This window comes from Cervus canadensis, chromosome 1, assembly GCF_019320065.1.
Source record: "Cervus canadensis isolate Bull #8, Minnesota chromosome 1, ASM1932006v1, whole genome shotgun sequence".
NCBI classification, from domain to species: Eukaryota; Metazoa; Chordata; class Mammalia; order Artiodactyla; family Cervidae; genus Cervus; species Cervus canadensis.
In genome coordinates this window covers 100,986,004-101,013,425 of record NC_057386.1, presented here as the reverse complement: position 1 = coordinate 101,013,425, position 27,422 = coordinate 100,986,004, and the positions used below count along the sequence as shown (strand labels likewise).

The 27,422-nt window shown below is 40.3% G+C and overlaps 1 protein-coding gene and 1 long non-coding RNA gene across 8 annotated transcripts in view; both read left to right on the top strand.

Annotated features, from left to right (window-relative positions):
• The window catches only part of LOC122453925, a 29,118-nt gene extending 23,369 nt beyond the window's left edge, over positions 1 to 5,749 (top strand). The window contains exon 3 of the long non-coding RNA XR_006273229.1: positions 3,920 to 5,749. This is a non-coding gene — a long non-coding RNA (uncharacterized LOC122453925). The remainder of the gene's footprint in view (positions 1 to 3,919) is intronic.
• A 15,560-nt stretch (positions 5,750 to 21,309) lies between these two features.
• The window catches only part of ANHX (anomalous homeobox), a 39,013-nt gene continuing 32,900 nt past the window's right edge, over positions 21,310 to 27,422 (top strand). For 4 of the 7 annotated variants that reach the window (XR_006273216.1, XM_043488202.1, XM_043488216.1 and 1 more), the window contains exon 1: positions 25,740 to 25,801. The gene's annotated coding sequence lies outside the window, so the exon portion shown is untranslated. Of the gene's footprint in view, positions 23,186 to 25,739; positions 25,802 to 27,422 lie in introns of those variants that run through there. The other 3 variants (XM_043488171.1, XM_043488188.1, XM_043488178.1) reach the window with 3 other exon arrangements.

The following is a 27,422-nucleotide window of genomic DNA, read 5'->3' as shown; positions in this document are numbered from 1 at the left end:
TATGTTGTGGGAATGGGTCTGGTAAAAGTATATAAGTCCTTGCTAAGACTACCAAGTGGGGCTCTCTCCATCCCCCCTTTTTTGTCTATGTCCAAAACTTTCTCTGTCCTTTTCCACTGTAATAAAACTTCTGCCACACAAAAACTCTGAGTGATCAGCCTGACCCTTGATCCTGAAGCTAAATCATCTTTGGAGATCACAAATTCGACATTGTTCACCATAAGCTGTCCGTGAAAGGTTAACAGATCCAAGTGTTGTCCCAGGATGAGCTTGGTCGCATCATGACCAACAGGGCTCTGGTTGCTACTGCCTGCAGGCTGCTTGGCCATCCCAGGGCCACTGGATCCAATTATTTTGAAAAGTAAGCCACTGGTCTCTAACTCAGTCCCAGCTTTTGGATCAAGACTCCTAGTGCTACCTCTGATCTCTGGTGAACGTATAGGGTGAAGAACTTGGCCAAATTTGGAAGCCCCAGTGCTGGTGTTCTACTCAACTCAGTCTCAGGAATTTCAGAGGCCTGTAGGTGGTCCCTATTCCAATGAAAGGGCTCCCTTTCTTCTCCCCTTAGAGCCTCACATAGGGGTTTTGCTATAAGGCCATAATTTGGAATCCAGATACAATAGAACCCAGCCATCCCAAGAAAGCCTCAGAGTTGCCTCTTCGTGGCTGGAGATGGTAATGTGCCAATTGCTGCTTTTCAATCAAGGGCCAGGGCTTGTGCCCCTGGGGGAAAATTCCTAAATATTCAACCCATTGCTGTGAGATCTGAGCCTTGGTTTGAGAGACTTATCAATAAATCATCAACATGTTGTAGCAGAGTTCCCTTCTCCAGGCTCAGTTCCTTCAGCTCCCTTGTTAACACGTTTCCATACAATGGGGGCTGACCTGAATACCCTACAAGACTGTCCATGTGTATTGGGTAATCTACAGGGTATCAGTTCAGTCACTCAGTCATGTCCGACTCTTTGCAACCCGATGGACTGCAGCACTCCAGGCTTCCCTGTCCATCACCAACTCCTGGAGCTTACTCAGTCCATCAAGTTGGTGATGCCATCCAACCATCTCATCCTCTGTCATCCTCTTCTCCTCCTGCCTTCAATCTTTCCTAGCATCAGGGTCTTTTCAAATGCGTCAGTTCTTTGCATCAGGCAGCCGAAGTATTGGAGTTGCAGGTGTCAAGGTCCCTCCATTCAAAGGCAAAAGCTATTGAGAGTCTGGATGCAGGGGAATACAGAAAAATGCATCTTTGAGGTTCAAAACAAATAGTGCTCCCTGGCACTTGTGTGAGGAGGGTGTCTGGGTTTGATACCAGTGGGTGAATAGGGATGACTGCCCCATTCATTGCTCATAAGTCTTACACCAACTGATACTCCCTGTTAGGATTCTGAACAGGGAGGATTGGGATGCTTCAAGGGGATTGGCAAGGCCTAATGGGTCCGTGTTTTAGAAATTTGCTGAGCAGTGGTTGGGTTCCCTTCAGGGCCTCAGGCTTCAAAGGATACTGTCTCTTCCAGGGGTATTTTCCCCCAGGCCTTAATCTTATTTTTATTTGGGGAACACATTTTCCCTTCCTGGCACTGAGGTATCCCAAACTGCACGATTTATTTGTTCTCTAATTTCTTAGGGGATGTCTTGGGGAATATTTTGATGATCTGCAGGTGGGTGATCTGGGGCTACTAACAGATGTACTCTCTGTTTAGATTTTTTTACTTCCTTGGACTTGACCCTGTCCTAAGAATATGCTTTTTGTCATTGTTGTTCAGTTGCTAAGTCATGCCCAACTTAGGACTGCATGCCCAACCCATGGACTGCAGCATGCCAGACTCCCCTGTCCTCTACTATCTTCTGGAGTTTGTTCAAATTCTTGTCCATTGAGTCTGTGATGCCATCCAACCATCTCATCCTCTGTTGCCCCCTTCTCCGCCTGTGCTCAATCTTTGCCAGCATCAGGGTCTTTTCCACTGAGTTGGCTCTTTGCATCAGGTAGCCAAAGTATTGGAGCTTCAGCTTCAGTAACAGTCCTTCCAATGAATATTCAGGATGGATTTCCTTTAGGATTGATTGGTTTGATCTCCTTGCAGTCCAGCAGCCTCTCAAGAGTCTTCTCCAACACCACAAGTTGAAAGCATCAATTCTTCAGTGCTCATCCTTCTTTATGGTCCAACTATCACATCTGGTACATGACTACTAGAAAAACCATAGCTTTGACTATACAGACCTTTGTCAGCAAAGTGATGTCTCTGCTTTTTAATTGGCTGTCTAGGTTTGTCATAGTTTTCCTTCCAAAGAGCACGTGTCTTTTAATTTCATGGCTGCAGTTACCATCCACAGTGATTTTGGAGTCCAAGGAAAGAAAATCTGTCACTGCTTCCACTTTTTCCCCTTGTATTTGCCATGAAGTGATGGGACTGGTTGCCATGGTCTTAGTTCTTTGAATGTTGAGTTTCAAGCCAGTTTTTTTCACTCTCCTCTTTCACCCTCATCAAGAAGTTCTTTAGTTCCTCTTCACTTTCTGCCATTAGAGTGGTGTCATCTGCATATCTGAAGTTATTATGCTAATCTCTCCTGAGAAGGGGGACAGAGCATTGTGGCATATACAAAAACGAATGAATAGTAATAATGGAGCAAATTCCACAGGCAAGGGGAGACATAAATCGCCATACCTTTGACTTTCCATCAACTCCCATCACAGTACAGTCATGGGTGGAGAGGGGGCCAGCTGGCCAAGACAGAACAGGGCAGATGGCTCCAGTGTCTATAGGAAATTTAGTTCCCTGCCTGCCACATCAAGGGTGACCTGAAGTTCTGCTGGGGTGATAAGGATGGAGTGAATGGGATCTGAAGCCAGGCAGGTGGTTGGGTCCCATCAGCTGGTGTGCAATAATCTCTCATTTGCAAAGTGATTTGCAAGGAACTGGGGCTGGTTGGGGGTTGCCCCTCAGGTGTCCCGCAAGATAGTGCTCAGGATATCCCCCTGCCAGCAACCTACTTTCCAACGAAGACATACTGGTTCATGCCCAGGTAACTTCTTGGTGGTCTGTACAGCCTTCTTGGCCCTCCAGGTTACCCCTGAGGTGGTGGGTGGATCAGCAGCCAGAAAGCTGGGTTTTATTTATTAGCCTCTTATCCTTATTGGCCTTCTCCACTAAGTCTTGGTTGTTACAGACCTTGAAAGCTTCCTCTACCAAGGTTGACAACTGGGTTTGTGATCCAGCCTCAAGCTTTTGTAATTTTCTCCAGGTAGCAGGAGTTGCCTTGGTGGTAAAATTCATGGCCAATAGTGTCCTCCTTTCTGCAGGCTCCGGGGCTGTATTGGTGCCCTTCCTGAATGCCTCTGTCACCCCACTTGAAAAACTGCCAGATTTTCATCTTTTCCTATATAACTTTTCAGACCTTATCATAATTTACAGGCTTCACCATACAGCCTTTCCTTCTGATAAATCAAAAGTAAATGTAAAAAAAAAAGTAGATGTAGATCACTTAAATGTACAAGAACTCATGACCTGTTATCTAGAGCAGCATTCCAGGAAAACTTGTTCTTTTATGAGAGAGAGAAACCAATTACAGTCTTGAATAAACCTATGCTTAATAAAATTCATTTACCTAATTAAAGTTAACCCAACTTTAGCAACCTCTAACCACATACAAAATTCTTTTCTCAATGTTCCTTTTTCACAAACCTGCAACTTTCTGTAGCCATATTATGTCCTTTATTCTTTACATTCAGAAATAGCTAGCTCCAGGAGCAGCTTAGGTGTTTTGCTTAGGTGGTGGTGTGTACAGGGGACATGTGTAGCACCCTGCTTTTGCTCTTGGCTCTTTAAAAGTGGCATTGGTCTCTCTCTGTATCTTTTGTCCAGAATTTGCTACAACTGCACATGCATGTAGTTATTTTTAATCTTATATACTTTCTTTGTAGCTTGTTGCTGGAGCAGAGGTGTGTCCAAGTGCAAGCATTGCAGCATTGTAGTGAAGAGTCTCAGGTCCCAGCCTATCTTACTGCCAACACCTTGATTTAGCCCAGGAAGACCTCTGTCAGACCTCTGACCTTCAGAAGTGTAAGATAATAAATGTGTGTGGTTTTAAGCCACCAAGTTTGTAGTAATTTGTTACAGCAGCACAGAAAACTAACACAACATGAGAACTTAGCAGGTAACAGATCGGTTAACAAACCAGTGGGCAAAGGATGCTAACTCTACACTTCAGTGTAAAACTTCTAGAGTCTTCCTTTCTATGTTTAATAATCAATTTAGAATTTATTTTAAATATACTGTGTGACAGCAATCTTTTTTTCTATTCTTGTATAGCTATCTGACTGTTACTACACAATTTATTGAGAAGTTTCTCTTCCACAGTATTTTCCTCCAATATTTTATTATGAAAATTTTCAAGCATACAGAAAAGTTGAGAGAATTTTATAGTGAGCACTGACATTCCAAACTTAAGATTTTACCCAGTGTGTTGAACTTGTGCCGATGGTGCTAAAGAAATAGGAATACAATTGTGGGCACTCAGCGCACATCAAGGATGTGGCACCAAAGTCTGTTTATTAGTTGCCATCGTATTCTTCATCACTACACTCCCAGTCAAAAAAAGGAAAAGGACAAATTTCACTTCTGGATGTCCTTGACGGAGCAGTGAAAAATACTTTTTTATTATAAAAATCTCAAATCTTGAGTCCATATCTTTTTAGTATCTTTTAAACAAATATCCTGTGCTGCATCCTGAAGTTCCATAGTTGTCTCCCCAAAAAGCACTGGTGTGATTATTTGAGTTGGGAGCTGAACTCTGCATGAAAGAAGAACTGAAAGATAAGATGTGGGGATGTGGAAGACATCTCAACAATCAACCAAGTGAGTTGTCATTCAAAAGAAACAAGGAACAACATTTTTTGCCAACATAAAACTAGAGTGTTCAAATGAAAACAGAATTTTGGAAATCTTGTATCTGTTACTGTGAACTTCACAGATTCCCAACACTTAAAGTCAATGATGATATTTACCAGCTTTCACCAGTATCCACCAGCTTTCATACTGTAGAATGCAAGTGTCAACATTTGGAAGATCTGCATTAGAAAGTGAAAGGATATTTTCCAAATGACCAATGCATGATATTACAAAGTCATGCTTAATAAAATTATCCATTCAAAGAGCAAACCAGACCAATGAGTTTTAATATAATAGAGTAGAAAAAGTTCACTTAACTGGTTACAAATGGTACACTGCAACTGACCTATTCCTTGTCTACCTTTTTCTGAGAAGAATATGCACAATCATTTAAGTATATTAAAATATTCTGTCCTTTTCCAAGGACATACCTATGTGAAGCCAGATTTGTTTATATACTTCCAGAAGCACATGTAAGAATCCAGCTGTTTTACGTTAAGCTAGACATTTAAAAGATTCTCCCATCCCCATCCCCAAAGGAAAAACTGCCACTCCCAAGTTTCTGGAAAATTAATTTTCATAAAAATTTCACTCAGGGAGGGAACATGGGTTAACTTATGGCTGACACATGTTGATGTTTGGTAGAAACCAACACAATACTGTAAAGCAATTATCTTTCAATTAAAGATTAATTTAAAAAATTCACTTATACAACAGAAGGAATCTTTTCATTATTAAAGTATATATTAGGCTCTTACTGAGAGGGTAACAGGCAGGAAGGCCAGGGGTCTCCAAACGGAGGAAATAGGCTGCAAGTGCCAGACATTTTTATCTCTCTTAAGAGGCAGGAGGAAACAAACCAGCGATATTTTTTCTTCTCTGTACAAATTTAAAAGAAGGTTTCTCTTAAAATGCTGTGTTGCCATGACACTTGGTTTCATCTGAAGCTAACTACTCTCAAACCTTGAGTTAACCAATACATTTTTTTAATGGAAATATTTGTCTTAAGATATGTTAAGTTACCCCCGACTCTGTAAGTTCTGCCAAATGTCCTAACCTACTTACTCAGCTATTGTTCCCCTAATCTATGTAAATGAAACTATTTGTTGGTAATCTGCCCTTCTACAAGATTCGAGTCAATCGTTTTATGGCCAGGGATGAATTATCTGGTGCCTTTCTAAATTCTAAGACATTCCTTTCTTTTCATTAACAGACTGTGAGTGACTATATAACTTACAGCTAAAGACTAGGAGGGGGTACTCTTTTGCCCCCTTCTGATGCCTATGTCAGAAGCTTTCTCTATCTCCTTTATACTTAATAAAACTTTATTACACAAAAGCTCTGAGCGATCCAGCCTCGTCTCTGGCCCCGGATTGAATTCATCTCCTCCGGAGGCCAAGAATCCCGGCGTCTTATCGTTCAGCAACAACCTTTCATTACCATTCAGAAAAGCAGGAACCTTAGAACACTTTAAACTCAACTTAGACCCCTCCCGCCTTTGTGCTACTGATGTCAACTGTTTTAATACTCCTTATTCTTGAAAGCCCGAGTACCCCCCGCCCAAGGTCGCTGCTTCACTGGTCTGTGCCTCTAGGCTGCGGCGCGCAGTTCGGGTGGTCGTCTGTCAGAAACGCAGGCGCAGGAGGAACCACCGCGGAGGCTTCTAAGAGTTGTGGTTTGTCCTGCCCCTGGTTGCACTGACGCATTTCATGTACATCCCTAGCGGCAGCCGTCTACTCGGCACCTGCTGGGAGAGCTCTGTCGGCCTGCAGCGTCCCTGATCCGGGGCGATGACCTGAGCTTGAGCAGGCCCACCTCGTCTGCCAGAAGGCCGTCCCTGAAGCACCCCGGAGGGGGAGACGCAAAGTCGAGAGCGAGTACCGACCGGATCTGCGTGCAGATCCGGGAGGTCTGCTCCCAGCCGGCCTCCCTCCAAATTCCCGCGCTCCCTCAAAATCCCTCAGAGGAGCCCCATGCGCCAATTCCCTCCCGCGTCCAGGCGGCGGGACAGTGCAGACCAGTCTGGCCTCCTTCGCGTCTGCTCTGACCTGGTCGCGTTTGTGTAGGTGGGGTGGGGTAGAGGTGGGGAACCCCGTGGCTGCCTGAGAGAAGGGGGCCCAGCCATAGGAAGGGAGGTGCGGGTTCTCTGGGTGGTAGAGGGGTCCCGCGTGGGCATGGACGCTTCACGGAGTCTGGTGTCCTCAAGGTTCTCTCAACGCGGCCATCTGGTCCTGTAACCCCTCCGCAGGAAGCTCCAAACTGGCCGTGGGGATGGCCATCAGGGTCTGGACAACAGCTGTCTGGGTGTAGAGTTTCAGTTTTGTCAGAGGATGTAGAGTTTCAGTTTTGCAAGATGAAGAATTCTGGACTGCCGGGCCAGCCGGAAGATTTCAGTGAGCAACACGACGTGTTCCTTTAGGTTAAGAAATAAAGACACAGAACAGATGGGGTCGAGAGGATCGCTGCAGTCAGCGATGATTCTTTATTTCTCAGGGTTACATTTATACTAAACCAAGAAGAGAATCTTGAGAAAATATTTTTCCATAAACATCACTTTGAGATAACAATCACCAGAACTCTCTGATAACGTCAAGGGATAAGAAGGTCATCCCGTTTATCTTAAGGGTGGTCGTGAAAGGCTTATCCATCTGCGTCATGTGTGCATTCAAGGCTTGCTAATGTTCTGTTAAGATTTAACTTGGATAATAAATTCCAGAGAGGGGTGGCGGGACAGAGAGCTATGTCTGCGAACAGACCCTTGAGGATCAAGGCAGCTCCCAGAGCCAGCCTTTTGGTTCAGGCCGCTCCCCGCACTGGACAGAAATATGAATGCGGGTAATGGTTACACAACACTGAATGTACTTAATTGCAGTTAATTGTCCACTTAAAAATGGTTAAGATCATAAGGTTTACATTATGTATTTTGTGTTATCACAAGATGATCTGTGACTCTTAGGTCACCCATAACAAAAAATCTACTCAAAATAGAACATAGACTTAAAGAGGAAAAGCTATAAAATTTCTAGAAGAAATCACAGAAGAAAATATTCATGACCTTCTCTGAGTCTAAAGTTCTTAGAAAGCTCTTTTATAGATTTGCTTTTAGAGTTAGAAATTGGACTGCATTAAGATAAAATCTTTTGAACTTCAAAATCACCATTCAGAGAATGAAGAGAGAAGTCACAGACTGGGAGACAGTATTCACAAATCATGTACCTAATAATGGATATATCCAGAGCTTATGAAGAAAGCTTACAACTCAGTAAAAAGACAACCCAATTTTAAAAATGGGAAAAGGATTTGAACAGACAGTTCATAAAAGAAGACGGATAGATGGCAAGTAAGCACCTTAAAAAGATGATTAATATTATGAGTCATTAGAGAAATACAAATTAATGTCATAACGAAGTCCTACTTTATACCCAGTAGAATAGCTATAACCAAAAAGAAAGTGTTGACAAGGGTGTAGAGAAATTGGAACCACTATAGACTGCTGGTGGGAATATAAAATGGTGTAGTCATTTTGTAAAGATTTTGGCAGTTTCTTTGAAGGTTAAATATAAAGTTAAATACAAACTTACTGTGTAGTGCAGCAATTTTACTTCTAGGAATTTACCCATGATAAAGCAAAACATGTTCACACAAAGATTTGTATAATAACTCAAAAATATAAGTAATCTAAATGTGGATTAAAAGCAAGAAGAACAACAACCCTACAACCTGAAGAATGAAAACCACAATCACAGAAAGTTAGACAAAATGTTCCAAAGGCAGAGGCTTATATCCCAGCTGAATAAATAAGATAAAACCCCAGAAAAACTACTAAATGAAGGCAACCTTCTGAAAAAGAAATCAGAATAATGATACTGAAGATAATTCAGGATCTCAGAAAGATAGAGGAGGCCAAGATTGAGACGCAGCAAGAAATGCTTAACAAAGACAGAACTAAAGAACAACCAAACAAAGATGAACAATGTAAGAAATGAAATGAAAACAGAAGGAATCTGTAGCAGAATAACTGAGGCAAAAGAATGGATAAGTGACCTGGAAGCAGAATGGAAATCACTACCATGGAACAGAATAAAGAGAAAAGAATGAAAAGAAATGAAGACAGCCTAGGAAACCTCTGAGACAATGTTAAATACGCCAACATTCACATTATAGGAGTTCCAGGAGGAGGCCAGAGAAAGAAAGGACCTGAGAAAATATTAGCTAATATTAATGAATAACTAAATATTAACATAATAACTAAAAAGTTCTGTAACACCGGAAAGGAAACAGTTAAGTCCAGGAAGTGTACAGGATACCAGGCAGGACAAACAAGGAGGAATGCTCTGAGACACATAGTAATCAAATTGACAAAACTTAAAGAAAAAAAACCAAAAGTAACAAGGGAAAAATGACAAATAATATACAAGGGAACTACCATAAAGAAAAAAAAAAAAAAGATATCAGCTGATTTCTCAACAGAAACTCTGCAAGCCAGAAAGGAGTGACAGAATATATTTAAATTGATAAACAGGAAGAACCTATCACCAAGAGTACTCTACTCAGCAAGACTCGCATTCAGATTTGATAGAAAAAAAGTGACAAGCTTAACAGACAAGTGAAAGCTGAGAGAATTCAGCAACACCAGACCAACTTTGCAACAAATGCTAAAGGAAGTCCTCTAGGTGGGAGAGAGACTAGCAACTGCAACAAAAGAAAACATTGCGCATATATAGACGGCTGTATGAAAACCTCATGGGAAAAGCAAGCCCCCAAACTACAATAGATACATACACAAAAGAGAAAAGGCAACCCAAACACAACACTGCTGCTGCCGCTAAGTCTCTTCAGTCATGTCCAACTCTGTGCGACCCCATAGACGGTAGCCCACCAGCCTCCCCTGTCCTTGGGACTCTCCAGGCAAGAATACTAAAGAGGGTCATTTAACTGCAAGAGGAGAGAATAAGAGAGGAAGGGAGGAAAACAGACCTACAAAAACAAACGGAAAACATTTAAGAAAATGGTAGTAGGAATGCATGTATTGATAATTACCTTAAATGTAAATAGATTAAATAGGCCTACCAAAAGACATAGACTAACTGAGTGTATGCGAAAACAAGACCTATATATATCCTGGGTTTGCCAGGTAGCTCAGTGGTTAAGAATCCTGCCAATGCAGGAGGTTCAGGAGATGTGGATTTTATCCCTGGGTTGGGAAGATTCCTTGGAGGAGGAAATGGCAACCTGCTCCAGTATTCTTGCTGGAATAATCCTATGGACAAAGGAGCCTGGTAAACTAGAATCCATGGGATTGCAAAGAGTCAAATGTGACTGAGCAACTGAGTGCATGCACATACGCACGTGCGCCCTCTCTCTCTCTCTCTCTCTCTCTCTCTCTCTCACACACACACACACACACACAAACACACACACACACACACACTTCCTGTCTACAAGAGACCCACCAAAGACCAAGGTACACATACAGACTGAAAGTGAGGGCATGGAAGAAGGTATTCAACCCAAATGGAAATCAAAAGAAAGCTGGAATAGCAATACTTATATCAGACAAAATAGACTTTAAAAGACAGACTGTTATAAGAGCCAAAAAAGAACACTATATAATGATCAAGGGATCAATCCAAGGAGAAGATATAACAATTGTAAATATATATGCACAGAGCATAGGAGCATGTCAATATATAAGGCAGATACTAACAGCCATAAAAGGAGAAATTGACAGTAACACAATAATAGTGGCAGATTTTAACACCCGCCTTTCAATGGACAGATCCTCCAGACAAAACAGTAAGGAAACACAGGCTTCCAATGACACATTGGACAAGATGGTGGACCAGATGGACTTAATTGATCTTTATAAGACATTCCATCCAAAGGCAGCAGAATACACATTCTCAAGTGCACACAGAACATTCTCCAGGATTGATCTCATGCTGGGCCATAATGTGATTCTTGGTAAATTTTAGAAAATTGAGAACATATCAAGCATTTTTCTGACCATAACATTATGAGATAAGGAATAAACTACAAGAAAACAACTATAAAACACAAACACACAGAGGCTAAAAAACATGCTACTAAACAGCCAATGGATCACCGAAGAAATCAAAGATGAAATAAAAATACCTAGAGACAAATGAAAATGAAACAATCCAAAACCTATAGGATGCAGCAAAAGCAGTTCTAATAGGGAAGATTAGCAATATGTTCTTACCTCAGGAAACAATAAAAATCTCAAATAAACAACTAGCCTTACACATAAAGCAACCAGAGAAAGAAGAACAAACAAAGCCTGAAGTTAGGAGAGCGATCATAGGGATAAGAGCAGAAATCAATGAAATAGAGACAAAGAAAGCAGTAGCAAAAATAGCAAAACTAAAATCTGGTTCTTTGAAAAGATAAACAAAATTGATAAAGCTTTAGCCAGACTCATCAAAAATAAAAAGGAGAGAACCCAAATGCATAAAATTAGAAAGAAAAAAGAAGTTACAATTGACACCACAGAAATTCAAAAGATCATAAGAGACTATTATGAGCAAATGTATGCCAATAAAATGGACAACCTGGAGGAAATGGACAAATTCTTAGAAAGGTACAGATTGCCAAGACTGAACCAGGAAGAAGTAGAAAATATGAATAGGCCAGTCAAACACTGAAATTGAAACTGTGATGAAAAAATTCCAAACAAAAGTTCAGGACCTGGGGACTTCACAGGCAAATTCTATCAAACATTTAGAGAAGAACTAACTCCTATCCTTCTCAAACTACAATGAGACATCACCTCACATCAGTCAAAATAGCTATCATCAAAAAACCCACAAACATAAATGCTGGAGAGGGTGTGGAGAGAAGGGAACCCTCCTACACTGTTGGTGGAATGTAAACTGGTGCAATCACTATGGAGAATAGTATTACTGCTTAGTCACTTCAGTCGTGTCTGACTCTGTGCGACGCTGTGGACTATAGCCCGCCAGCCTCCTCTGTCCATGGAATTCTCCAGGCAAGGGTACTGGAGTGTGTTGCCATGCCCTGCTCCATGGGATCTTCCTGACTCAGGGGTTGAACCCGGGTCTTCTGCATTGCAGGCAGATTCTTTACAACTGAGCTGCCAGGGAAGCGCAGGAGAGCAGTATGGAGGTTCCTTAAAAAGTTAAATGTAGAGCTACCATATGATCCTGAAATTCTAATCCTGGGCATATATATGACCTGGGCATAAACATGACCTCAAATGATACATGCATCCCAATGTTCATTGCAGCACTGTTTACAATAGCCCAGACATGGAAGCAACCTAAATGTTCATTGACAGAGGAATGGATAAAGAAGCTGTGGTAAACATACACAGTGTAATATTTCTCAGCCATTAAAAACATTAAATAATGCCATTTGCAGTGACGTGGATGGACCTAGAGATTGTCATATTCAGTGAAGTAAGTCAGACAGAGAAGGAGAAATATTGCATGAAATCCCTTACATGTGGAACCTAAAAAGAAATGATATAAATGAACTTACTTACAAAACAGAAATAGACTCACAGGCTTAGAAAACAAACTTATGGTTGCTGGGAGAAAGGGGTAGTTAGGGAGTTTGGAATGGACATGTACACACTGCTTTATGTAAAATGGATAACCAACAAGGACCTACTGTATAGCACATGGAACTCTGCTCAGTGTTATGTGGCAGCCTGGATGGGAGTGGAGTTTGGGAGAGAATGTATGTGTGTGTGCATGCATGCCCAGTTGCTTCAGTTGTGTTCAACTCTTTGTGACCCTGTGGACTGTAGCCTGCCAGGCTTCTCTGTCCATGGGATTCTCCAGGCAAGAATACTGGAGTGGGCTGCCATGCCCTCCTCCAGGGGATCTTCCCAACCCAGGGATCAAACCAGTGTCTCATGCATCTCCTGCATTGTAGGCAGGTTTTGTACCACTAAGTCACCAAGGGAGCGTGTGTGTGTGTGTGTGTGTGTGTGTGTGTGTGTGTGTGTGTGTGTGCATATGTATGTATGACTGAGTCCCTTCACTGTTCACCTGAAATTCTCACAATATTGTTAATCGACTATACAGAAATACAAAATAAAAAGTTAAAAAAACAAACTCCCAACAAACAAAAGTCCAGGACCTGATGACTTCACAGGCAAATTCTATTAAACATTTAGAGAAGAGCTAGCAAGTATCCTGAAACTGTTCCAAAAAACTGCAGAGGAAGGAAAACTCCCAAACTCATTCTATGAGGCCACCATCATACTGATACCAAAACCAGACAAAGATATTGAAGAAAAAAAAGAAAATTATCGGCCAAAAGATGGGGAAGCTGTATATAGTCAGCAAAAACAAGACTGGGAGCTGACTGTAGCTCAGTTCATGAACTCCTTATAGCAAAATTCAGACTTAAATTGAAGAAAATAGAGAAGACCACTAGGCCATTCAGATATGACCTAAATCAAATCCCTTATGATTTACAGTGGAAGTGACAATCAAATTCAAGGGATAGATCTGATATAGTGTCAGAAAGACTATGGACAGAGGTTCATAACATTGTATAGGAGGTGGTGATCAAAACCATCCATGAGAAAAAGAAATGCAAAAAAGGTTGTCTGAGGAGTCCTTACAAATAGCTGAGAAGAGAAGTAAAAGGCAAAGGAGATAAGGAAAGATATACCCATCTGAATGCATAGTTCCAAAGAATAGCAAAGAGAGATAAGAAAGCTTTCCTAAGTGATCAATGCAAAGAAATAAAGGAAAACAACAGAATGGGAAAGACTAGAGATCTCTTCAAGAAAATAAGAGCTGTTAAGGGAATATTTCATGCAAAGATAGGCCCGGTAAAGGACAGAAATGTTATGGACCTAACAGAAGCAGAAGATATTAAGAAGCGGTGGCAAGAATACACAGAAGAACTATACAAAAAAGATCTTCATGACTCAGATAACCACGATGGTGTGATCACTCACCTAGAGCCAGACATCCTGGAATGCGAAGTCAAGTGGGCCTTCACTACGAACAAAGCTAGTGGAGGTGATGGAATTCCAGCTGAGCTATTTCAAATCCTATAAGATGATGCTGTGAGAGTGCTGCACTCAATATGCCAGCAAATTTGGAAAACTCAGCAGTGGCCACAGGCCTGGAAAAGGTCAGTTTTCATTCCAATCCCAAAGAAGGACAATGCCAGAGAATGTTCAAACTACCACACAATTGCACTCATTTCACATGCTAGCAAGGTAATGCTCAAAATCCTTCAAGCTAGGCTTCAGCAGTACGTGAACCAAGAACTTCCAGATGTTCAAGCTGGATTTAGAAAAGGCAGACAAGCCAGAAATAAATTGCCAACATCCACTGGATCATAGAAAACACAAGGGAATTCCAGAGAAACATCTACTTCTACTTCATAGACTACGCCAAAGCCTTTCTCTGTGTGGATCACAACAAACTATGGAAAATTCTTAAAGAGATAGGAAAACCAGACCATCTTACTTGCCTCCTGAGAAATCTGTATGCAGGTCAAGAAGCAACAGTTAGAACTGGACATGGAACAATGGTGGTGGTGGTTTAGTCGCTAAGTTGTTTCTGACTCTTATGACCCCATGGTCATCTGTCCATGGGATTCTCCAGGCAAGCATATTGGAGTGGGTTGCCGTTTCCTTCTCCATGGAACAATGGACTGGTTCCAAATAGGGAAAAGGAGTACATCAAGGCTGTATATTGTCACACTGCTTATTTAACTTATATGCGGAGTACATCATGTGAAATGCCTGGCTGGGTGAAGCTGTAGTTGGAATTGAGGTGTCCAGGAGAAATATCAATAACCTCTGATATGCAGATGATACCTCCCTTATGGCAGAGAACAAAAATGAACTAAAGAGTCTTTTAATGAAAAAGTTAAAGAGTGAAAAAGCAGGTTTAAAACTCAACATTAAAAAAACTATGATCATGGCATCTGGTTCCATCACTTCATGGCAAATATATGGGGAAACAATTGATATAGTGACAGACTTTATTTTCTTGGGTTCCAAAATCACTGCAGACAGTAACTACAGTCATGAAATTAAAAGATGTTTGCTCCTTGGAAGAAAAGCTGTGACAAACCTAGACAGTATATTAAAAAGCAGAGACTTTACTTTGCTGACAAAGGTCCATATAGTCAAAGCTATGGTTTTTCCACTAGTCGTGTATGGATATGAGAGTTGGACCATGAAGAAGGCTGAGTGCCGAAGAATTGATGCTTTTAAACTGTAGTGCTGGAGAAGAGTCTTGAGAGTCCTTTGGACAGCAAGGAGATCAAGCTAGTCAATCCTAAAGGAAATCAACTCTGAACATTCATTGGAAGGATTGTTACTGAAGCTGAATCTGCAATACTTTGGCTACCTGATGCAAAAAGTTGACTCAGTGGAAAAGACCCTGATGCTGGGAAAGATTGAAAGCAAGAGGAGAAGGGACACAGAGGATTAGATGGTTGGATGGCATCACTGATTCGATGGACATGAGTTGGAGCACACTCCAGGAGATAGTGAAGGACAGGATAGCCTGGTGTGCTTCAGTCCATGGGGTCACAAAAAGTTGGACACGACTGAGTGACTGAACAGCGATCATTGATGAGCATAGACCCAAAATTCCTTATCAAAATACTAGCAATCTGAATCCAACAATATATTAAAAAGTTCATACACTCTGATCAGGTTGGATTTATCTCAAGGCAAACCAATCACTGAGTTATATCACATACAAATTGAAGAATAAAAGACACATGAGCATCTCAATGGACTGGCATGCTGCAGTCCATGGGGTTGCAAAGAGTCAGACATGGCTGAGTGACTGAACAACATTTCAATAGATACAGAAAAAACTTCTGATAAAATTCACCCATTTATGATAAAAAAAAAAAACCTCTCCAGAAAAGGGAGGTAGAGGGAACATACCTCAACATAGTTAAAGCCATATATGACAAAGATATAGCTAACATACTCAATTGTGAAAAGCTGAAAACATTCCTTCTGATTTCAGGACCAAGACAAGAATATCCACTCTTATTCAACATAGTTTTGAATGTTCTATGGGAAGTCCTACCAATAGAAATGAGAGAAGAAAAGAAGTAAAGGAAACCCAAAATGCAAAAGATGTTAAACAGTCACTATTTGCAGTTGACATGATACTATACAGAGAAGGTACTAAAGATGCTACCAGAAAACTACTAGAACTCATCAATGAATTTGGAAAATTATAGGTTACAAAATTAATCCTTAGAAATCTGTTCTGTTTCTATACACTAACAATGAAAGATCAAAAATAGGTATTCAAGAAACAATCCCACCTACCATCATATAAGAATAAAATAACTAGGAATAAACCTACCCAAGGAGACAAAAGACCTGTGTTACAAAAAGGACAGATGCTGATGAACTTGAAGAAGACAAACAGATGGAAAGATATACCATGTTGGAATGACTATATTACTCTGGGCACCAATGAGTGCCTTGAGAATGAGTATATTACTCAAGGCAATCTGCAAACTCAATGCAATCCCTATCAAATTACTAAAGGCATTTTTCACAGAAATGAAACAAAAATCTTAAAATCTGTATGGAGACACAAAGCACCCTGAATAGACAAAGCAGTCATGAGGAAGAAAAGCAGAGCTGGAAGAATATTCATGACTTCAGACTATAGTACAAAGCTACAGTCACCAAAACAGGATGGTACGGGCACAAAAAATAAGGGCATGTATCAATGGAACAGGATAAAATAAACTCATGCACCTGTGATCAATTAATCTGTGACAAGTGAGGCATGACTACACAGTGGTAGAAAGACAGTCTCTTCAACAAATGGTCCTGAGAAAACTGGAAAACATGTAAAAAACAAGATGATGATCGTCCTGTAACAGCATATACAAAAATAAGCTCAAAATGAATTAAAGACCTAAATGTGAGACTGAACACTGAAAAATCCCTACAGAAAACTTAGGCAGAACACTGTTGACATAAATTGCAGCAATATCTTTTCTGATTTATCTCCCAGAATAATGGAAATAAAACCAAAATTAAATAGACGGGACCTAATTAAACTCAAAAGCTTTTGCACAGTAAAGGAAAAAATAAACAAAATGAAAAGACAGCTCACAGATTGGAGAAAATATTTTCAAATGATATAACCAACAAGGGATTAATCTTGAAAATCTATAAACAGCTTATGAGACTTAATATCATCAAAAGAATCCAATCAAAAAAATGGTGGGAGATCTAAAAAGACATTTCTCCAAAGGAGACATACAGATTGCCAAGAGGCACCTGAAAAGATGTTCAAAAATGCTATTTTTTAGAGAAATGCAAATCAAAATGACAATGAGGTATCACTTCACACTAGTCAAAATGGCTACATCAAAAAATTCACAAACAATAATGGAGAGGGTATGGAGAGAAGGGAACCCTCCTGCATTGTTGGTGAGAGTATAAACTGGTGCAGCCACTATGGAGAAGAGTATGGAGGTTCCTTAAAAAACTAAAATTAGAGCTACCATATGACTCTACAATCCCACTTCTGGGCATATATGTGGAGAAAAACGTGATCTGAAGTGATACATGAGCCCCAGTGTTCATTGCAGCACTATTTACAGTAGCCAAGGCATGGAAGCAACCAAATACCCATCAACAGAGGAATGAATAAGGAAGATGTGGCACATACATATAGTGGAATGTTACCCAGCTATTAAAAAAGAATAAAACAATGCCATTTGCAGTAACACGGATGGACCTAGAGACTGTCATATTGAGTGAAGTCATACAGAGAAAAAGAAATATCATATGACATCCCTTATATGTGGAATCTAAAAAGAAATGATATAAATGAACTTTTAAAAATGTATTTATTTTTGGTTGCACTGGGTCTTTGTTGCTGCTCTCAGGCTTTTTCTAGTTGTGCAATGAGGGGCTACTCTCTAGTTGTGGTGCATGAGTTTCTCTTTGAGGTGGCATCTCTTGTTGCAGAGCACAGGCTCTGGAGTGCTTGGGCTTCAGTATTTGCACCTCCTGGGCTCTAGAACATGGGCTTACTAGTTGTGGTGCCCCAAGGCATGTGGGACCTACTGGACCAGGGATCAAATTCATGTTTGCTGCACGGGCATGCAGACTGTCAACCACTGGACCAGCATGAAGTCCCCAAAAGAGCTTATTTACACAAGAGAATCAGACTCACAGACTTGGAGAACAAACTTATGGTTGCAGGGAAGGATGAGGGGAAGGGATGGTTAGGGAGTCTGAGATCAACATGTACACACTGCTGTGTTCAAATTGGATAACTAGAAGTGTCTACTGTATAGCACAAGGAACACTACTCAATGTTTTGTGGCAGCCTGCCTGGGAGGGGAGTTTGGAGGAGAATGGATGCATGTATATATATCGCTGAGACACTCAACTGTGCATCTGAAACTGTCACAATATTGTTAACTGGCTATACTCCAATATAAAATAAAAAGTTAAAAAATATATAATAAATGTGGGCTTAGTGGTGAATGTTTAGACAAAATGGAACAGTATTCAGCAATAAAGGAGCAAACCAGTGGTGTGTCTGTAACATGAATAAATCTTCAGAGCATTGTGCTGAGCAAAAGAAGCCAGGCACAGTATCTAGTATGGTCCCCATCATATAAAATGTCCAGAAAAGGCAGGTCTATGGAGAGAATCAGAGTAAAGATTGTCTGGGGGTCAGAGATGAGAATGGATCTTGGCTTCAGAGGATCTCTGAGACAGTAGGCATGCTGCAAACATGGATGAGACAACTGTTGCAAAACTTCCTTTATGAAAAATAATTGAATTTAAAAATTACTTTTTTTTTTACATTTTTTAAAAATTTTATTTTATTTTATTTTTATTAGTTGGAGGCTAATTACTTCACAGCATTTCAGTGGGTTTTGTCATACATTGACATGAATCAGCCATAGAGTTACACGTATTCCCCATCCCGATCCCCCCTCCCACCTCCCTCTCCACCCGATTTAAAAATTACTTTTAATAGAAGCTTTATTGAGGTATGATTTATATACCATAAAATTCACCCTTTTAAAGTGTAGCTTCAGTCATTTTTAGTATTCTCAGACTTGTCTACATATTACCATGTCCAGTTCCAGAACATTATCATTCCTTCCAAAAGAAACCCTTTCCCCATTCACAAGCCACTCTCCATCCCCTCCTTCCCCACCCCCTTGACTGCCATTTAATCTACTGTGTTTTCATGAATTTCCCCATTCTAGATATTTATATGTGCTTTACTCAGCCATGTCCGAGTCTTTGCCGCCCTAAGGACTGTACCCCACCAGGCTCCTCTGTCTGTGGAATTTTCCAATCAAGAAAGGCTCCTCTGTCCTTAGAGTTTTCCCGACAAGTATACTGGAGTGGGTTGCCATTTCCTACTCTAGGAAATCTTCCTTACCCAGGGATTGAAACTGTGTCTCTGGCATCTCTTGCATTGGTAGATGGCTCTTTACCACTAGCACCACCTGGGAAGACATTTATACAAATAGAATCATATCACCTATGGACATGTATATCTGGCTTCTTTCATTTAGCACAGTGTTTTCATAGTGGCTTTGTGTTGGTCTCAGCCTGTCAGTAATGATGCTGTGACTAGGAATATCTGAGACGGGGGCTTACCTGGGCCCCTACTAGTCACAGCCCCCACAGACATTTCACCAATGAGCCATTGCCATGGCTGGACCCATCTTTATTGTTCTTACTGTGATTGCAAGATGCATCTCAGCAACAACCATCAGGGATCTTTGAAAACATAAGGTTTATTACTGAGGATCCTGGGGAGTAGGGCCACACCAGGGCCACACAGCAGAGAGAAAATGAGAATGTGGACTGGGAATTCTGCCCATATTTGGATCACGGGGGCTTACAGGTTCATTATTTATTGATGAATTTAAGATATAAAGCTGAGGATTAAGGCACAGGAAGGGAAGAGCAGGGTTCACTTCAGGGAGCAGTCATTCAAGTCACACAGGGCTTTCTATGAGGAGACCATTGGGCGGCGGCGGTGGGGGGATCCCATCCTGGCTCTTTATCTAGTTGTGTGGCTAGAAATGAACTTACCCAAGATTGATGTTTAGTCGTGCCTCAGAAATCGGAAGCTTTCAGTACAATCAGGTATTTGCATTATGGTCAAAAAAAGGTAATTGTCAGATACCCATATAATGTAGTACAGAAGTTCATCATGTAGTACCATTCTTCAGTGCTTCCTTCCTTTTTATGACTAAACAATGTGCCTTTGCATGTATAGATCACTTTTGGTTTATCCATTCATCCATTGATGTTTATTTGGCTGTTAGCAGTCAAGCCATTAAAAACATTTGTGTGCAATCATTTCTATGGACACAGGCTTTTAATTCTCTTGAGTGTATACCTTGGAATGGGATTGCCAGGTAATACAGTGATTCTGGGTTTAACACCTTGAGGAACTGCCAAGCTAAGTCCAAAAAGGTTACTCCATTTTACATCCCCACCAGCTGTGCAGGAAGGTGAAAAACTCTACTCTTGCATCTTTTTGTCATGTGCTAGATATCTTGGTTCTTAATAACAGTGATATAACTGTCATGTCCTATAGCAAACACAAGATGGTTTTAAAATAATAACAATTTGTTACTATTAACTAGGATACTAAATGAAGTTCAGTTAGTCTTTATACCTCATTTTATCCAAAGAATACATAGTTAAATACCACATGTTAAGGTCAGGTAGAAAACTGATTGTCTCTTGTAGTTTTGTTTCCAATTGCATAAACAAAAAGTATTTGTTGACATTTATTTTCAACTTTAGGGATTGCCCTCCCTCCTCCTTTTGATCATGTAGCGCATTTACATGATTCAAAAGTAGAAAGTGTATAATGGTGCATTCAGACAAGTGTTTATTTCCACTTCTTTTCTTTATTCCTTTTTAATTTTTTTGGTGGGGAGAGATGCTTAGATGGGAGCATTTAGTTAACTTCTCCTTAGGTCGTGGAAGGTCCCTGAGGTCCCTGTTTCCTGGTTTCCCCAGACTTGATTTTTAGCTCCTTCTCCACCCCCACAATTTTAAAATGCATATTGTTCTTTTTATGTGTTTACAAAATGTGTATTGTTGTTGGTGTGAATGCATTTTTAATTTATGTTCATGGCATGTACACATGTGTCTCCTGCTCTATTGCTTATATTTTTTGTTAAGAACTTTGTTTCACTAAGCACCATCCTCTTATATGGCCATAAGCAATGTCTGGGTGTCCACTTGCCTCACATTCTCTACCAACTACTGCTATTCTTTTTTTTTTTTTAATTGGAAGGTAATTACTTTATAATATTGTGATGGCTTCTGCCATACATCAACATGAATCTGCTATAGGTATACATATGTCCCCTTCCTCTTAAACCTCCCTCCCACCTCCCTTTGCCTCTAAACTGAGTCTTCCCTGTTCTTCTGAATCCCTGAGTCCCAGGCAGCCTTGGTCCAGGTTGTCTGTGATTTTCCATTCACAGGGTATCAACACACCAAACCCAGTATCATTTTCCAGTTGGAACAAGAAGAGCTATGGATGATGCAAATCCTGAGTCGGGGCCATCCAGGTGAGTGACCAGGACATTTAGATCTTTTCCTCCTTCCTCAGAATTGCTGTGAGTTCTTATGTGATGTTTCCTTTGTGTTTGTGTTTTTGTGTTACTTGTGACCATTTTCTCTTCATGCTCTCTTTTCTGGCATTCTCAGCTTCCGTCTTACTTTCCCGTGGTGATACTCATTTCATCCTGCATTTAAGCAGCTTTTCCTCTTTACTTCACTGGATGTGACTTTCACACCTCTTCTACTTTCTTTCTCTTTTTAAAAATTAGTCACATTCATATTTAACAACCACAGGTCCAGTTTCCTTCTCCTTGAAACCTGTTAGGAGATTCTACCCCTCTGTTTCTCCTTGCTTGTCACTCTGTCACCACTGTTCTTTCTGAGGTTATCCCTGCCTCATTTGATGACACTCGTTATCTTGCCTGAAGCCTTTCCCTCTCTCCATACTCAGGTGACACCCCACTGAACACCCTCTCACACTGCATGACAGAGTGCTTCTCTCCTTGTGCTTTACTGACCCACGTGCTCTTCTCTCTGAGTTCAGAGGGGTCTTTTCTATATTCCCTACTTTTGTCATATGTTTTAAGTTTTAGCAGACTCCCACCCTGAAGGTTTGAGCTCTTCCTTCCTCTGTTTGTGACTGACAGTCCTGTCTACCTCTCATCTGCCCTTTGGTACCGGGTTTAACTGGTTCACAGGGTGTCTTCCCTACATGGGCCGCTCCATTGTCTAATTTTTCAGAAACTGGAATTGCAATGTCTCTTCCCTGCCCCATAGCTGTATGATAATGTCTTCTTTCCTTCCTCATTGTTAGTTCTGCTGTGCTTTGAATTCTTTTTCCTGACGCTGGGGAGTGAGCTTAAAACTCCTTTGTGTGCAGTTGTCTTCACTAGTCTTGTTATAATCTGCTGTATTTTACTCCTTTAAAAATAAGTCTTTTAAAGCACCATCTTTTCAATTCTTACCCCCAACAAGGCTAGTATTATTTCATTTCTCACTTGTTCTACTTACCAGCCAAATTTATAGCTTATACTCTTTTTATACTATTAGTTTGTCCTGATGTGACTGTCAGATATGTTTCCCTAAGCACCTATGTATTTTTTAATAAACGTGGCCGGGTAAATCAACAGTAAGTCTTTGTATTATTAGGATTGTTTCACCTGCAATTTTTTATTAATCCTGAATGAACCTGTTTAAGCAGAAGTGATTTATTACTACACATCACAAAATGTCCTCATGTGGAGCAGCTCTAAGGATGACTAAATCCTTAGTCATTGCCTCACTAAATCCCCGAAGGTCTGTGTCTTCCTTGCCATTATAACTATGTCAGTATTTTCCTCAGATTAACTCCCTCATGGTCATCAGATCATTACAGTTCCACCTGACACCTGCAGATATACCAGTGGCCAGTGGGGCAAGAAAGACTGTTTCTTCTCATGTGGCCCTTTTTTATCAGGCATTAAAATCTATTTCAGGAAACCCTAGCCGACTTACCATGTTTAATAGGCTAGATTTTTATCACCTACCCTGTCTAAAGAAGACTCAGGCAAGGGAAATGAAACCATCACTGTTGGCTCAGATAAATCATGCTTCCCCTTTGGCAGGGGGTATGGAGATGGGTCTCCAGTTTCCTAACTGAAGCACATGGCCTTACGGATGGAGGTAGGATATAAAATCAGATCTCTGCCAGCCAGGAAAAGGACAGCAGAACTGTCAGGTAGGCAGCACTGTATACACCTTCATCTTCCTCTTTGGTGAGGGAGCATCCAGTCCCATCCTTCTTTCCATCCATCCACCTCCAAAAATATTCTATCACACCTCTATCCATTCCTAACCATATTAGTACAAGTCTAGGATTATTGTTTCTAATTAGACCTGGTGGTGTGTCTTCATGGTCTGGTGATCCATAATTAAAGATAAGTTATCCACATACAGCTAGCCAGACAGGCTGAGTGGTAGAGAGACGTACAGAATGGTTACAACAGGAACCTTGTTCTGGGAGAGCAGCAGCGGCACCACAGGGAAGCCACTGGTTGCATGCATTGGAACTGGGCTGCACAGGCTGTTCCAGGGCATCTGCCACGGCTGTGGCCTGGTGAGCCCCGGGTTCTTCTCTCTTAGCCTGAGTTCCCCTTCCTTTGTCTTCTGTAGCTAAACTCAAGATGAGCCACAGCCAGTAATCATGTTTAATATAGTCTTGAATCATGTTTAAACAGTTTTCAGTCTTGTGAATTCCTGTCTTCTACTCACTGACTCTGGTATTCTGTGTTTATTTCTTGAATTCTTTGTGCTATCCCTTGAGATACCAGCAATGATCTGATTTTCTGAAATTACTGTTGCAAAAAAAAAAAAATGCTCAGTAAAAAATTCATTAGATTTCCTGGGAAATAAAATGAAGGAAACCAGAGATGTGAGAACCAAGGAAAAACAAGGAGTGTGGTGCTAGCAACAGAAAGATTGGAAGGGTAAAGTATAGAAATTGACAGATTCAGTATCCATGAACTTTGAAGTCTATAGTAACATCACTGACAGCCAAACGTGAGCAAATCTGATTCAAAGGCAAAGATTACTTACTCACTGGCCTGGTTTTTCCTGATGGAAACATTTATGACTTTAAGACCATTTAATTGACAGTAATACTCCCTTCAAAGCTATTGTAATAGTCAAACATGCTCATATTCATTTCTCGGTACATGGGAATGGATATTGTCCCAGCTGGCAATCGGTGTTTAGGAACATAACTTGGACGTTGTATACAAAATGAGTAAGAGAGTTCAAGTTTAGGCTTTAGAGGAACTTGGAATGAGGTATTAAGATTCTGTGATATTGCAGTTTTCAAACCTGACCTGCTTCTGTCTTCTCTCAATACCCTGTTCTGTCCATCACTTTGGTCAGCATGTTACTTTGAGATACCTAGGTCCACTCTACCCATTCTCTCTTCTCTTCAGCCTCCATATATTTGTCATTGTGCCTGAGGACTTAGTCTTGTGTTTTGCTCTTTATTTATTTTGTATATTTGGAATTTGGCAGCAGTGCAGGGTGGTTAATGTTTAACCAGTGTCTGTTCACCTTGCCCTTCTGTTTTTCATTCCTCTTGGAGAAAAACAATTTCACCTCTTAGCCCTTTCTTAGTGAATTTTCCTCCATGATTTCTGAATAACCAGTGCTTATTCTACTGTACCTAGATTTTCTCCTAATTACTCAGTGTGAAGGATAGATTTAATTCTCTTTCCTCCTCCTCCCCTCATATTCCCTGTGACATACACACTGTCTTCTCATACCCACATGATCCTAATAAAGCTACTTCATGCTTTTGCTTAGAACAGTCTTCAGTTTTTGCATCTTCATGACTATGTAATTTCCATTCACAGGCAAATCATACAAGTGTACAGTTGTTAGTTTTCATTCATAAATCACTTTTTCTGTTGGGTTGTTTTACTTGCCTTTCCAGTTTTCTCTGTTATTGCTCATATTTTTAATTAATTTAGCCCAAGACTCTTCTTCACGTGTCTAAATATTCTTTTGGTACATTCAGCTATATTAGGGATTCTGTCAATTTCATCTTCCTGGTGACATCACTCTCAGGTCTTGTGGCTTCCTCTGGTGTAACCTAACTTTTCTCATCACCTGGTTGTACAGTTTTTATCCTGGAATCTCCTTTCAAATTTTCTGGGTTTTGTTTTTTTTTTTTTTATGGTGTGTGTCCTCTCTTTTCTAGATTTGTTTTGCTGGAACACCTCTCACAGTAGCTTCCTGTGAAAGGGTGCATTTGATATAAATGTTGGACCTGCACCTCTGAAAATGTTTATACTTTACTCCTGAATGCTCTGTTTTCTTTATTCTACTGATGCTAGTGAGAAGTTAGATCCATTGTAAATTTTGATTTATTATATGAAACGTTTTTGGATTCTCTGGAAGTTTTACTGGCTGCTGCTTGACAGTGTTCTGAAACATCATGATGATGTTTCTTGTGAGTTTATTTTCACCTATTTGGGTATTCAGTGGACCTTTATTCCCAAGAGGAGTGTAAACCAATCTGCAATGGTTCTGCTCTTTCTCCTGAGCTTAACAATGTTTGGCATATAATAGGTATTTAATAATTATTTGTTAAATAATGCTAGTGCTTAGAGATCTTTCCCACTTTATGTTTTCCTCATTTTACCTTGTGTTTCCTAAAGAAGGTATAGTACAAAAATTTGAAACTCAGGACTCTTTTTATTGGCAGTTCCCTATGCCTATGTTCATGTTTTGAGTTGCTTTGTTTTCCTCAGTGTCCAGGAGTTGTCCAGGTACCAGTTGTCCAGGAATCCAGACACTGGAGTCCAGTGTCCAGGTACCTTAACTCTTGAGATTTTATTCATGTTCAGAACTGATATCAGAAACTAAGGAAAACCTCATGACATGGCATTTTTAAGGTAATTTTATGCTATACCAAGATCATGTTACTATTCACAACATGAGTATTTTCATTTCTAGATAAAGTCTGGGAAATTAATGATTGTATGGAATGGCATCAGGAAAATTAAGGCAGAAGACTATCCCTGTACTGCATTTGGAAAACTATTTTCTTAGTGAAGATTATATTTCTTCAAGACAAAGACTTCAAAAAAAAAAAAAAGACAAAGACTTCATAAATGTGTCACAAATGGAAAGAATTTGAAATATAATATAGATTTTAGTAGCAATTATGCTGGAAAGAATCCTAATGGATTTTGTATACAGAGAGAATCACCCTTCCATTCTAAACATGAGCAAGCTATTATTGGCATAAAACACTGTGGAAGTATTGAATCTGGGAAAACTGCCAACAGAAAGTCACAGCTTATTTGCCAACAAATGCATATAGGAGGAGAGCCCTTTGACTACAGTTCCCGTGGGAAGGCCTTCAGCAGCAAGTCATACCTTGGGGTGCATTAGGAAACTCATGCAGAAGAAAAGCCTTACAAAGGTGATGGACGTGGGAAAGACCTCAGCAGCAAGTCCTACCTCATTGCACATCAGAGAACTCACACAGTAGAGAAGCTACATGAATACAGTGACTGTCAGAAAACTTTTAGTTTCAATTCACAACTTGTTATACATCAGAGAATTCACACACGGGAGAATCCCGCATGTTGTGAATGTAGAAAAGTTTTCAGTAGAATAGACCAGCTTGTTTCCCACCAGAAAACTCATTCAGGACAGAAACCCTGCAAGTGTTGTGCATTTGAAAAAACTTTTGATTTGAAATCACAACTCATTCTACACCAAAGCATTCATACAGGAGAGAAACCCTATGAACGCATTGATTGCCAGAAAGCCTTTAATACAGTCTTAATTCATGGTACATCAGAGAACCCACATGGGGGAGAAACCTATGGTTGTTGTGAATGTGGGAGATTCTCCAGTGAGTCATAGCTCATTGTACGTCAGAGAGCACACAGTGGGGTTAAACCCAATGGATGTAATCAGTGTGGAAAAACCTTCAGTTTGAAGTCACAACTCATAAGTCATGAGAGGGTAACAGGCAGGAAGGCCAGGGGTCTCCAAACAGAGGAAATAGGCTGCAAGTGTCAGACATTTTTATCTCTCTCTTAAGCAGCAGGAGGAAACAAACTAGTGAGATATATATATATATATATATATATATATATATATATATATATTTACTTTTCCCCTTCTCTATACAAATTTAAAAAGGTTTCTCTTAAAATGCTGTAATGACACCTGGTTCCACCTGAAGTTAACTATTCTCAAACCTTGAGTTAACCAATGCATTTTTCTTATGGAAATGTTTGTCTTAAGCTATGTTAATGTACTATGCATTTACCCCAGACTCTGTCTTCAAGTCGGTTCTGCCTAATGGCTCAGAACTTACTTGACAACCATTATGTTATACTCAGACATTGTTCCTCTAATCTATGTAAACAAAACTATTTGTATGGTACCCCGCCCTTCTACAAGATTCAAGTCAA